Genomic DNA, 14,365 nt, shown 5'->3' on the forward strand with positions numbered 1-14,365 from the left:
TGTTCTTCAGTGTTTCCCTCACCTCCATTTTCAATACTTGCTCTGGAGAGCATTTTGCAGTCTAGTTGTCTGAAAGCTTATCTTTAGGGCCTTCAATCTCTTTGGAACTGAAAATGGTACTTCCTTTTCCTTTTACTGTATTTCTTCATCTCTACTGGTCAGGTAATTTCAGGTATCTAATGTAGACTTCTAGGGCTTTGTGAAGTGAAAACTTTAGACTCTTGGCTCTACACAATTGCATGGGATTTCTGTGAGGACAAATTTTCCTAGACATTGATGCCATGTCCTGTTCCTGTGTGTGTTGTCTGGTCTATCTCCAATTGCTGGTGTTGCCTTTGTTGTGATGAACACCCCATACTATTTCGATTAGGATAACCTCATTTTGATTACGCTTATCTCACAAATCTGAAAGAGCACAGGACACTTCCTCTGGTGGAAATGGAGCTTCTAAAGCTTCTCAGCTCTGCATTCTACTCTATGTTATTTTGGAGTGTTTCCAGAAGAGCAGAGTGTGAGTGCGCTTGTGCTTTGTAGTGCCACGGGAATGTCCCTCTGAAACCAGTTCTTCCAAGAGCTTCTCTGTCTACAGAAACACCAGTGGAAGCATATCTATGGATGTCACACATCGGGGCCTGCTGGAATGATCCCGCAGCCCGAACTTGGTGTCCTCGCTGCCGAACCATGCCGGTGCCATCCAAAATGTAGCATCCGCTTTTGGGAGATAAACTGAAGGAAATCCTTCCTCTTTTCACGCTGTGGTCTTGGACCACACTTCCTTGTCCTCTCATCCTTGTGGCACGGGTGCACGAAGGCAACCACAGAGCTGTTGCACATCCTGTGCCTCAAACCAAACCATAATCACAGCCCAGGTTATGAATGTAGCAGATCCTAAGGCTTTTCATTCTGAATTCAAACCCAAGGTCCCCTGGATCCCTCAGACCCGATGCACAATATCTCTGATTCAGCCCCACACATGCTCTATTGGCAAAATGCCAAATTGGTCTCTGGTCCTGCAGATGCACTGGGTGTGGCCATGGGACATATCGATAATTTCAACTGCGCGCGCCAGGGTGGTTGCTTGCTCATTGGGGTCACAGGTCGGTTTGCTCTCTTGATAGGACCCACCACATCCCACAACGCACTCCAGATCCCTGAGACTCAGCGTGTGCCAACATCCGTAGCCCTACCCCTCCCTGAACGCTGCCTCTGCTACCTCAAATTTGGCAGCTCGGATCTTGGTCTCAGAATCAACTGTGGGGATATTTTGCACTGGATTCTTTGAGTTCTGTCAGCCAAGCATCTGCTGTGCAGTCTTCTAACACTCAGCGCATCACCTTCAGTCCCATGTCTCCTGTCCGCTTGAGAGTGTGCGTCCAAGTTAAAGAGAGTTTCACCTTTACTGCTCCATCAACAGGGCTCAGACCATGCACTGGTATCCATTCCCTGCTTTTCCTTCTCCTGCTTCCAGGTGTTCTGAGGCCTCATCCTGTCTTTGGAAGTCACAGACCTCTCTTCGGCAAGTGTCCTGTGCCAAGGGCTGGGTGAGTGGATGTTTCCATTGCTGTGTTCATGGGAGCGAGTGAGCGCAGGTTGCACTGCTTCTCTGTCAACTGGGCATCGATGAATCAACACTTTCCAGATACATTTCACAGAAATGTGATTTTTTTTTATCTCTTGGTTTCTATACAGCCGTGGTGGGAGGGATTGTCCGAAGACTCCAGTTTTGACATTGTGTTGATATCTCATTTGCAGTCTTTAAAAATTTAATAGAATTTATATAAATGTTTTGGGAGTTATACGAAAATGAAGTTAGTTTCTGAAACATACTAAACCGACCTAGAAGCCAGACTTGTCAATTTCGGTAACATTTTGTCAGCTCTAAGGAAAACATAGACAGATAGAATGCAAACTAGCAGTCCGAACTGTTAAAGGGGTCATGTCAACTCTTTACTGTTGAAGCCTCCGAAACCAACAGGAACCATGAAATAACTAATGGAAACATGAAATAACCCCCAAGCTTGGATTCACTTGTGCATGTGGTGCCCTTTACTCCCGATGACACCTACTGGTCAATGTTGGCATTTCAAGGTGTAACATCCCTCTCAAGGAAAATACAAGAGGAAACGAACTAAATATATACATTTAGCTTTGAATCCAAAGAACCTAGAGGCATTATAGCTGTGAGAACCCTGCTGCAGCTATGCTAGGCTACTGAGAACCAGGTGTTCTTCTATCAGTGATGAGAACGTTTAATCATCCGATCATGTTGGGTAAAGCACTTGAATGCAACCAAGTCTGCACCCCCATGAGAGATTGCCCCCGGGGGCTTGACTCAATTGAAAGACGGTCCACATAAGCTGTGTCTTTCATGTCATTGGCGACTTTTACAGTTCAGTTCACTATCTGACTTCTAATATTTACCTAGACTGTCTTGAAAAACGGAGGCCTAATACAGATTCAAGTTCAGTCAAAGATTCCCCTCACTTACCACACTCCCTTCACCCCAGAGAAGACATAAACCCAGCATTTGCTGAATCTAGCGGAAGGCCATCGTTTCTTGGTGGGAGCTAAGTATTCAATTCCTATCTATTTCATACGAGAGTATTTGACCTTTATGGGGTTCCCTGTTGTTCACAGAGGATGAAGCTAGAGGAACTCTGATTCTAGGAGGGGCTTGCTCTTCTCTTAGGGGCTTCATTGCAGCTCAGGTACTGATCCCTCAAAATGGATGCCTGAGTGGAGGGGAGGGAAGAGCAAGTGCTTGATAGCTAGGCCCAAACCTGGGAAAAGGCTTACCTGGGCTTGGTGCACTTTGATCTGAATGGCTTGGAATTGCCCCTTGGGTCGTGTGGATTATCTGACCTCTTTCAAGAACATGAGCGTTTTTATCATCTCTGCCATCTCTTCTCTTTAGACGTCAGGGATCTTGGACCCGTTCTTGGAGCAGAGAATTGAGGAACTTCCTCCAGTCCACGGTGGCCCTCCGTATGTTTCTGCTAGTATCAGCAAGGTTCAATATGTCTCATGAATGCCTTTCGAGCCTGCTATCCTCTACAGCTGTCTCCAGGCCAGTATTCTCTATTGTAGCAGAACATCTCTCATCAATGTGTTCGCATCTCTCCTCAATCCATGCAGCCATATTTTCGGCCAGCTTCTCTTCATGTCTCCCATAAAGTCGACTTCTACAGGACTGGGCAAGTCTGAAAGGACCTCGGAGCCTCTCCAGTAAGCTGAAGACAGGCAGATCTTCCACTGTCTGCCCTTTCAGGTTCTGGAAACTGACCCGTGAACTCAGGTCTTTGGGCAGCAGCAGTATCTCGAACTGACACAGCTTCCCGGACCAAAGAACTAAGCCAAGCTCCACAGAGGGCGGCAGCCCCTCCATCGCACTGATCCACCCACAGAACTCTGCCCGGTTACCTAGGATCCACCAGCCACAACAAGCCTCGCGGTACACACCAACATTCCACCTGGAATCCAACGGCCAACTGCCATCCCCAGTGGCTGCTGCATCTTGTCAGTGTTGGGGGAGGGGCTGCACCCGACGAGAGGTTCCTAAGGTAAATGTGATTCTACCCACTAGCGTCCCATGGGCCTTTCTTCTTCCCTCTTTCCTTTTGTTCAGATCTGTATGCACTGTAGCAACGGAGGGAAGTGTGTCCATTTTCAGTTGAATGTTTCACACGTCTTCAAACTTTCTAACAGTTCACAGTACACAGAGACCCACTAAGGGAAACTATTGTTCCTGTAATATGCGCACACCCGCAGTACATAGCCGTCGGTTGATTTCTGCTGAAACACCCGCATTCACGGGACATCTATCCATTTGTTTCAAGGGGGCTGAAATTCCTAGGAATGATACAATCCCCAATGTGCACTTTACTGCCTGTCTCTTTTGATCTTAGTACACTTTTGCGGAGCAACTTTTCCTAGTTATAGGCTTGTGCCATTTCTTCTCGACGTAGTGTAGATTATGGCATTCATTCATCCTGTTGGAAGACTTGCAAGTCTATACCACGGACTAGGAATCCATTGGATTCCAAATCGGCATTTGGGTTAGGTCACGATATGCTCATATGAATCAATATTTATGAATATAAATGCACGCCTCTGATTTCCGAATACAGGTGTGCTGAGTACATTCAAGCCGCGATACTGGGTCGATGCGTACTGAATGATCCTTGACATCACCTCGAGTAATTTCTTTTGAATATTCATGTTACCCTACCCTTTTTGTGTTGTTTGTTTGTTTGATTCTTTCTTGGTCTGCTTCCCGTTTGTTTCGCAAACACGTCAGGCCATGCATCTCTCCGTTTGATTCCAACAGAGAGTCATATAAGCTGACTCCCTTAAGATAGTGCTTCCAATCCCCTATGATTTCCTGCTTCCCTCTCCCATCTTTAGGGTTTTGATGTCCTCCTTGCTTTCTTCTTGTTTCTTCTTTTCCACTCATGCTCTTCTTGCTTTTCCAAAAAGGGTTTTCTTCTTTCCATTTCATCTTGCTGCTTATCCCTTCAGGGGAGAATTCTCAACCTTTCTTTTAGGATAAGTTTCGAACTGCTGAATTCTTTTAAGATTTGCAGGTCTGTGGCATTCTCTAGCTCTGCTGTTATTAGAAATGGTGGTCATGTGGCATAGGCTACCCTAGATGGCAGCATTTTGCCATTCAAGCTATGGTCTATGTCCTGGCACTCCTCCCTGTCCTGCAATATTGCTGCTGAGATAGCCGCTGAAACCCCTCTGGAGGTTCTCTTGTGACTATGTTGCTTTCCTCCAGGCACATTTTAAATCACTGGGATGCTCATGAACTTTGTTGATTTGGATCATACAGCTGCTGCTAAGTCTATTGGGATTCCACCTCTTTTGGACGCTGTGTACTTCCTGAATTCGCCTAGATGATTCTATCTTGGCTTTCAGCAAGTTTCAGTCTGATTTTTCTACACATAACTTTTCAAACATTGTTTGTTTCTTTATCTCTTGCTTTTCCATCTGAGACTCTTTCGAATTTTAGTCTTTCATGCCTTGTCTTCAACTAGGATTCAACAGCAATGTTTTCTTTGGTTTGCACTTGCTTTCCTATGTGTGCTTCTGACCGAGGGATTTGTGTTTCCCTGTCTTCAAAGTCATTCACGCGTCCCTCTGCAATATCTAGTCTGCTTAGGACGGAATGTTAGCCCTGATATTTTCTCATCCACTGAGTTTTCTGATATTTTTGGCTCATCTTTAGGCTTTCTCTTCCCCTTTTCTGGTATTCTGCCTTTTGTGATTCTGAGACACTGTTGTTCTTCAGTGTTTCCCTCACCTCCATTTTCAATACTTGCTCTGGAGAGCATTTTGCAGTCTAGTTGTCTGAAAGCTTATCTTTAGGGCCTTCAATCTCTTTGGAACTGAAAATGGTACTTCCTTTTCCTTTTACTGTATTTCTTCATCTCTACTGGTCAGGTAATTTCAGGTATCTAATGTAGACTTCTAGGGCTTTGTGAAGTGAAAACTTTAGACTCTTGGCTCTACACAATTGCATGGGATTTCTGTGAGGACAAATTTTCCTAGACATTGATGCCATGTCCTGTTCCTGTGTGTGTTGTCTGGTCTATCTCCAATTGCTGGTGTTGCCTTTGTTGTGATGAACACCCCATACTATTTCGATTAGGATAACCTCATTTTGATTACGCTTATCTCACAAATCTGAAAGAGCACAGGACACTTCCTCTGGTGGAAATGGAGCTTCTAAAGCTTCTCAGCTCTGCATTCTACTCTATGTTATTTTGGAGTGTTTCCAGAAGAGCAGAGTGTGAGTGCGCTTGTGCTTTGTAGTGCCACGGGAATGTCCCTCTGAAACCAGTTCTTCCAAGAGCTTCTCTGTCTACAGAAACACCAGTGGAAGCATATCTATGGATGTCACACATCGGGGCCTGCTGGAATGATCCCGCAGCCCGAACTTGGTGTCCTCGCTGCCGAACCGTGCCGGTGCCATCCAAAATGTAGCATCCGCTTTTGGGAGATAAACTGAAGGAAATCCTTCCTCTTTTCATGCTGTGGTCTTGGACCACACTTCCTTGTCCTCTCATCCTTGTGGCACGGGTGCACGAAGGCAACCACAGAGCTGTTGCACATCCTGTGCCTCAAACCAAACCATAATCACAGCCCAGGTTATGAATGTAGCAGATCCTAAGGCTTTTCATTCTGAATTCAAACCCAAGGTCCCCTGGATCCCTCAGACCCGATGCACAATATCTCTGATTCAGCCCCACACATGCTCTATTGGCAAAATGCCAAATTGGTCTCTGGTCCTGCAGATGCACTGGGTGTGGCCATGGGACATATCGATAATTTCAACTGCGCGCGCCAGGGTGGTTGCTTGCTCATTGGGGTCACAGGTCGGTTTGCTCTCTTGATAGGACCCACCACATCCCACAACGCACTCCAGATCCCTGAGACTCAGCGTGTGCCAACATCCGTAGCCCTACCCCTCCCTGAACGCTGCCTCTGCTACCTCAAATTTGGCAGCTCGGATCTTGGTCTCAGAATCAACTGTGGGGATATTTTGCACTGGATTCTTTGAGTTCTGTCAGCCAAGCATCTGCTGTGCAGTCTTCTAACACTCAGCGCATCACCTTCAGTCCCATGTCTCCTGTCCGCTTGAGAGTGTGCGTCCAAGTTAAAGAGAGTTTCACCTTTACTGCTCCATCAACAGGGCTCAGACCATGCACTGGTATCCATTCCCTGCTTTTCCTTCTCCTGCTTCCAGGTGTTCTGAGGCCTCATCCTGTCTTTGGAAGTCACAGACCTCTCTTCGGCAAGTGTCCTGTGCCAAGGGCTGGGTGAGTGGATGTTTCCATTGCTGTGTTCATGGGAGCGAGTGAGCGCAGGTTGCACTGCTTCTCTGTCAACTGGGCATCGATGAATCAACACTTTCCAGATACATTTCACAGAAATGTGATTTTTTTTTATCTCTTGGTTTCTATACAGCCGTGGTTGGAGGGATTGTCGAAAGACTCCTGTTTTGACATTGTGTTGATATCTCATTTGCAGTCTTTAAAAATTTAATAGAATTTATATAAATGTTTTGGGAGTTATACGAAAATGAAGTTAGTTTCTGAAACATACTAAATCGACCTAGAAGCCAGACTTGTCAATTTCGGTAACATTTTGTCAGCTCTAAGGAAAACATAGACAGATAGAATGCAAACTAGCAGTCCGAACTGTTAAAGGTTTCATGTCAACTCTTTAATGTTGAAGCCTCCGAAACCAACAGGAACCATGAAATAACTAATGGAAACATGAAATAACCCCCAAGCTTGGATTCACTTGTGCATGTGGTGCCCTTTACTCCCGATGACACCTACTGGTTAATGTTGGCATTTCAAGGTGTAACATCCCTCTCAAGGAAAATACAAGAGGAAACGAACTAAATATATACATTTAGCTTTGAATCCAAAGAACCTAGATTCATTATAGCTATGAGAACCCTGCTGCAGTTATGCTAGGCTACTGAGAACCAGGTGTTCTTCTATCAGTGATGAGAACACTTAATCGTCCGATCATGTTGGGTAAAGCACTTGAATGCAACCAAGTCTGCACCCCCATGAGAGATTGCCCCTTGGGGCTTGACTCAATTGAAAGACAGTCCACATAAGCTGTGTCTTTCATGTCATTGGCGACTTTTACAGTTCAGTTCACTATCTGACTTCTAATATTTACCTAGACTGTCTTGAAAAACAGAGGCCTAATACATATTCAAGTTCAGTCAAAGATTCCCCTCACTTACCACACTCCCTTCACCCCAGAGAAGACATAAACCCAGCATTTGCTGAATCTAGCGGAAGGCCATCGTTTCTTTGTGGGAGCTAAGTATTCAATTCCTATCTATTTCATACGAGAGTATTGGACCTTTATGGGGTTCCCTGTTGTTCACAGAGGATGAAGCTAGAGGAACTCTGATTCTAGGAGGGGCTTGCTCTTCTCTTACTGGCTTCATTGCAGCTCAGGTACTCATCCCTCAAAATGGATGCCTGAGTGGAGGGAAGGGAAGACCAAGTGCTTGATAGCTAGGCCCAAACCTGGGAAAAGCCTTACTTGGGCTTGGTGTACTTTGATCTGAATGGTTTGGAATTGCCCATTGGGTCATGTGGATTATCTGACCTCTTTCAAGAACATGAACGTTTTGATCATCTCGGCCATCTCTTCTCTTTAGACGTCAGGGATCTTGGACCCGTTCTTGGAGCAGAGAATTGAGGAACTTCCTCCATTCCACGTTGGCCCTCCGTATGTTTCTGCTAGTATCAGCGAGGTTCAATATGTCTCATGAATGCCTTTCGAGCCTGCTATCCTCTACAGCTGTCTCCAGGCCAGTATTCTCTATTGTAGCAGAACATCTCTCATCAATGTGTTCGCATCTCTCCTCAATCCGTGCAGCCATATTTTCGGCCAGCTTCTCTTCGTGTCTCCCATAAAGTCGAATTCAACAGGACTGGGCAAGTCTGAAAGGACCTCGGAGCCTCTCCAGTAAGCTGAAGGCAGGCAGATCTTCCACTGTCTGCCCTTTCAAGTTCTGGAAACTGACCCGTGAACTCAGGTCTTTGGGCAGCAGCAGTATCACGAACTGACACAGCTTCCCGGACCAAAGGCCTAAGCCAAGCTCCACAGAGGGCGGCAGCCCCTCCATCGCACTGATCCACCCACAGAACTCTGCCCGGTTACCTAGGATCCACCAGCCACAACAAGCCTCGCGGTACACACCAACATTCCACCTGGAATCCAACGGCCAACTGAAATCCCCAGTGGCTGCTGCATCTAGCCAGTGTTGGGGGAGTGGCTGCATCCGACGAGAGGTTCCTAAGGTAAAAGTGATTCTACCCACTAGCGTCCCATGGGCCTTTCTTCTTCCCTCTTTCCTTTTGTTCAGATCTGTATGCACTGTAGCAACGGATGGAAGTGTGTCCATTTTCAGTTGAATGTTTCACACGTCTTTAAACTTTATAACAGTTCACAGTACACAGAGACACACTAAGGGAAACTATTGTTCCTGTAATATGGGCACACCCGCAATACATAGCCGTCGGTTGATTTCTGCTGAAACACCCGCATTCACGGGACATCTATCCATTTGTTTCAAGGGGGCTGAAATTCCTAGGAATGATACAATCCCCAATGTGCACTTTACTGCCTGTCTCTTCTGATCTTAGTACACTTTTCCGGAGCTATTTTCCTTGTTATAGGCTTGTGCCATTTCTTCTCGACGTAGTGTAGAATATGGTATTCATTCTTCCTGTTGGAAGACATGCAAGTCTATATCACGGACTAGGAATCCATTGGATTCCAAATCGGCATTTTGGTTAGGTCACGATATGCTCATATGAATCAATATTTACGAATATAAATGCACGCCTCTGATTTCCGAATACAGGTGTGCTGAGTACATTCAAGCCGTGATACTGGGTCGATGCGTACTGAATGATCCTTGACATCACCTTGAGTAATTTCTTTTGAATATTCATGTTACCCTACACTTTGTGTGTTGTTTGTTTGTTTGATTCTTTCTTGGTCTGCTTCTCGTTTGTTTTGCAAACACGTCAGGCCATGCATCTCTCCGTTTGCTTCCAACAGAGAGTCATATAAGCTGACTCCCTTAAGATAGTGCTTCCAATCCCCTATGATTTCCTGCTTCCCTCTCCCATCTTTAGGGTTTTGATGTCTTCCTTGCTTTCTTCTTGTTTCTTCTTTTCCACTCATGCTCTTCTTGCTTTTCCAATAAGGGTTTTCTTCTTTCCATTTCATCTTGCTGCTTATCCCTTCAGGGGAGTATTCTCAACCTTTCTTTTAGGATAAGTTTCGAACTGCTGAATTCTTTTAAGATTTGCAGGTCTGTGGCATTCTCTAGCTCTGCTGTTATTAGAAATGGTGGTCATGTGGCATAGGCTACCCTAGATGGCAGCATTTTGCCATTCAAGCAATGGTCTATGTCCTGGCACTCCTCCCTGTCCTGCAATATTGCTGCTGAGATAGCAGCTGAAACCCCTCTGGAGGTTCTCTTGTGACTATGTTGCTTTCCTCCATGCGCATTTTAAATCACTGTGATGCTCATGAACTTTGTTGATTTGGATCATACAGCTGCTGCTAAGTCTATTGGGATTCCACCTCTTTTAGACGCTGTGTACTTCCTGAATTCGCCTAGATGATTCTATCTTGGCTTTCAGCAAGTTTCAGTCTGAATTTTCTACACATAACATTTCAAAGATTGTTTGTTTTTTATCTCTTGCTTTTCCATCTGGGACTCTGTCGAATTTTACTCTTTCATGCTTTTTCTTCAACCAGGATTCAACAGCAATGTTTTCATTGGTTTGCACTTGCTTTCCTATGTGTGCTTCTGACCGAGGGATTTCTGTTCCCCTGTCTTCAAATTCATTCACGCGTCCCTCTGCAATATCCAGTCTGCTTAGGACGGAATGTTAGCCCTGATATTTTCTCATCCACTGAGTTTTCTGTTATTTTTTGGCTCGTCTTTAGGCTTTCTCTACCCCTTTTCTTGTATTCTTCCTTTTGTGATTCTGAGACACTGTTGTTCTTCAGTGTTTCCCTCACCTCCATTTTCAATACTTGCTCTGGAGAGCGATTTGGAGTCTAGTTGTCTGAAAGCTTATCTTTAGGGCCTTCAATCTCTTTGGAACTGAAAATGGTACTTCCTTTTCTTTTACTGTATTTCTTCATCTCTACTGGTCAGGTAATTTCAGGTATCTAATGTAGATTTCTAGGGCTTTGTGAAGTGAAATCTTTAGACCCTTGGCTCTACACAATTGCATGGGATTTCTGTGAGGACCAATTTTCCTAGACATTGATGCCACGTCCTGTTCCTGTGTGTGTTGTCTGTTCTATCTCCAATTGCTGGTGTTGCCTTTGTTGTGATGAAATCCCCATACTATTTCGATTAGGATAACCTCATTTTGATTACGCTTATCTCACAAATCTGAAAGAGCACAGGACACTTCCTCTGGTGGAAATGGAGCTTCTAAATCTTCTCAGCACTGCATTCTACTCTATGTTATTTTGGAGTGTTTCCAGAAGATCAGAGTGTGAGTGTGCTTGTGCTTTGTAGTGCCACGGGAATGTCCCTCTGAAACCAGTTCTTCTAAGAGCTTCTCTGTCTACAGAAACACCAGTGGAAGCATATCTATGGATGTCACACATCAGGGCCTGCTGGAATGATCCCGCAGCCCGAACTTGGTGTCCTCGCTGCCGAACCGTGCCGGTGACATCCAAAATGTAGCATCCATTTTTAAGAGATAAACTGAAGGAAATCCTTCCTCTTCTCACACTGTGGTCTTGGACCACACTTCCTTGTCCTCTCATCCTTGTGGCACGGGTGCACGAAAGCAACCACAGAGCTGTTGCACATCCTGTGCCTCAAACCAAACCATAATCACAGCCCAGGTTATGAATGTAGCAGATCCTAAGGCTTTTCATTCTGAATTCAAACCCAAGGTCCCCTGGATCCCTCAGACCCGATGCACAATATCTCTGATTCAGCCCCACACATGCTCTATTGGCAAAATGCCAAATTGGTCTCTGGTCCTGCAGATGCACTGGGTGTGGCCATGGGACATATCGATAATTTCAACTGCGCGCGCCAGGGTGGTTGCTTGCTCATTGGGGTCACAGGTCTGTTTGCTCTCTTGATAGGACCCACCACATCCCACAACGCACTCCAGATCCCTGAGACTCAGCGTGTGCCAACATCCGTAGCCCTACCCCTCCCTGAACGCTGCCTCTGCTACCTCAAATTTGGCAGCTCGGATCTTGGTCTCAGAATCAACTGTGGGGATATTTTGCACTGGATTCTTTGAGTTCTGTCAGCCAAGCATCTGCTGTGCACTCTTCTAACACTCAGCGCATCACCTTCAGTCCCATGTCTCCTGTCCGCTTGAGAGTGTGCGTCCAAGTTAACGAGAGTTTCACCTTTACTGCTCCATCAACAGGGCTCAGACCATGCACTGGTATCCATTCCCTGCTTTTCCTTCTCCTGCTTCCAGGTGTTCTGAGGCCTCATCCTGTCTTTGGAAGTCACAGACCTCTCTTCGGCAAGTGTCCTGTGCCAAGGGCTGGGTGAGTGGATGTTTCCATTGCTGTGTTCATGGGAGCGAGTGAGCACAGGTTGCACTGCTTCTCTGTCAACTGGGCATCGATGAATCAACACTTTCCAGATACATTTCACAGAAATGTGATTTTTTTTTATCTCTTGGTTTCTATACAGCCGTGGTTGGAGGGATTGTCGAAAGACTCCCGTTTTGACATTGTGTTGATATCTCATTTGCAGTCTTTAAAAATTTAATAGAATTTATATAAATGTTTTGGGAGTTATACGAAAATGAAGTTAGTTTCTGAAACATACTAAATCGACCTAGAAGCCAGACTTGTCAATTTCGGTAACATTTTGTCAGCTCTAAGGAAAACATAGACAGATAGAATGCAAACTAGCAGTCCGAACTGTTAAAGGTTTCATGTCAACTCTTTAATGTTGAAGCCTCCGAAACCAACAGGAACCATGAAATAACTAATGGAAACATGAAATAACCCCCAAGCTTGGATTCACTTGTGCATGTGGTGCCCTTTACTCCCGATGACACCTACTGGTTAATGTTGGCATTTCAAGGTGTAACATCCCTCTCAAGGAAAATACAAGAGGAAACGAACTAAATATATACATTTAGCTTTGAATCCAAAGAACCTAGATTCATTATAGCTATGAGAACCCTGCTGCAGTTATGCTAGGCTACTGAGAACCAGGTGTTCTTCTATCAGTGATGAGAACACTTAATCGTCCGATCATGTTGGGTAAAGCACTTGAATGCAACCAAGTCTGCACCCCCATGAGAGATTGCCCCTTGGGGCTTGACTCAATTGAAAGACAGTCCACATAAGCTGTGTCTTTCATGTCATTGGCGACTTTTACAGTTCAGTTCACTATCTGACTTCTAATATTTACCTAGACTGTCTTGAAAAACAGAGGCCTAATACATATTCAAGTTCAGTCAAAGATTCCCCTCACTTACCACACTCCCTTCACCCCAGAGAAGACATAAACCCAGCATTTGCTGAATCTAGCGGAAAGCCATCGTTTCTTTGTGGGAGCTAAGTATTCAATTCCTATCTATTTCATACGAGAGTATTGGACCTTTATGGGGTTCCCTGTTGTTCACAGAGGATGAAGCTAGAGGAACTCTGATTCTAGGAGGGGCTTGCTCTTCTCTTACTGGCTTCATTGCAGCTCAGGTACTCATCCCTCAAAATGGATGCCTGAGTGGAGGGGAGGGAAGAGCAAGTGCTTGATAGCTAGGCCCAAACCTGGGAAAAGGCTTACCTGGGCTTGGTGTACTTTGATCTGAATGGTTTGGAATTGCCCATTGGGTCATGTGGATTATCTGACCTCTTTCAAGAACATGAGCGTTTTGATCATCTCGGCCATCTCTTCTCTTTAGACGTCAGGGATCTTGGACCCGTTCTTGGAGCAGAGAATTGAGGAACTTCCTCCAGTCCACGTTGGCCCTCCGTATGTTTCTGCTAGTATCAGCGAGGTTCAATATGTCTCATGAATGCCTTTCGAGCCTGCTATCCTCTACAGCTGTCTCCAGGCCAGTATTCTCTATTGTAGCAGAACATCTCTCATCAATGTGTTCGCATCTCTCCTCAATCCGTGCAGCCATATTTTCGGCCAGCTTCTCTTCGTGTCTCCCATAAAGTCGAATTCAACAGGACTGGGCAAGTCTGAAAGGACCTCGGAGCCTCTCCAGTAAGCTGAAGGCAGGCAGATCTTCCACTGTCTGCCCTTTCAGGTTCTGGAAACTGACCCGTGAACTCAGGTCTTTGGGCAGCAGCAGTATCACGAACTGACACAGCTTCCCGGACCAAAGGCCTAAGCCAAGCTCCACAGAGGGCGGCAGCCCCTCCATCGCACTGATCCACCCACAGAACTCTGCCCGGTTACCTAGGATCCACCAGCCACAACAAGCCTCGCGGTACACACCAACATTCCACCTGGAATCCAACGGCCAACTGACATCCCCAGTGGCTGCTGCATCTAGTCAGTGTTGGGGGAGGGGCTGCATCCGACGAGAGGTTCCTAAGGTAAAAGTGATTCTACCCACTAGCGTCCCATGGGCATTTCTTCTTCCCTCTTTCCTTTTGTTCAGATCTGTATGCACTGTAGCAACGGATGGAAGTGTGTCCATTTTCAGTTGAATGTTTCACACGTCTTTAAACTTTCTAACAGTTCACAGTACACAGAGACACACTAAGGGAAACTATTGTTCCTGTAATATGGGCACACCCGCAATACATAGCCGTCGGTTGATTTCTGCTGAAACACCCGCAT

The 14,365-nt window shown here is 45.6% G+C and overlaps 1 long non-coding RNA gene across 1 annotated transcript; it reads left to right on the top strand.

Annotated features, from left to right (window-relative positions):
- The first annotated feature begins 8,618 nt into the window (after positions 1–8,618).
- On the top strand, positions 8,619–13,636 carry LOC140693296 (uncharacterized). The gene is made up of 3 exons (XR_012069017.1): positions 8,619–8,840; positions 12,027–12,099; positions 13,473–13,636. It is a non-coding gene; the product is annotated as an uncharacterized lncRNA (long non-coding RNA).
- Positions 13,637–14,365: the final 729 nt, after the last annotated feature.

This window comes from Vicugna pacos, unplaced genomic scaffold (assembly GCF_048564905.1).
Source record: "Vicugna pacos unplaced genomic scaffold, VicPac4 scaffold_19, whole genome shotgun sequence".
NCBI classification, from domain to species: Eukaryota; Metazoa; Chordata; class Mammalia; order Artiodactyla; family Camelidae; genus Vicugna; species Vicugna pacos.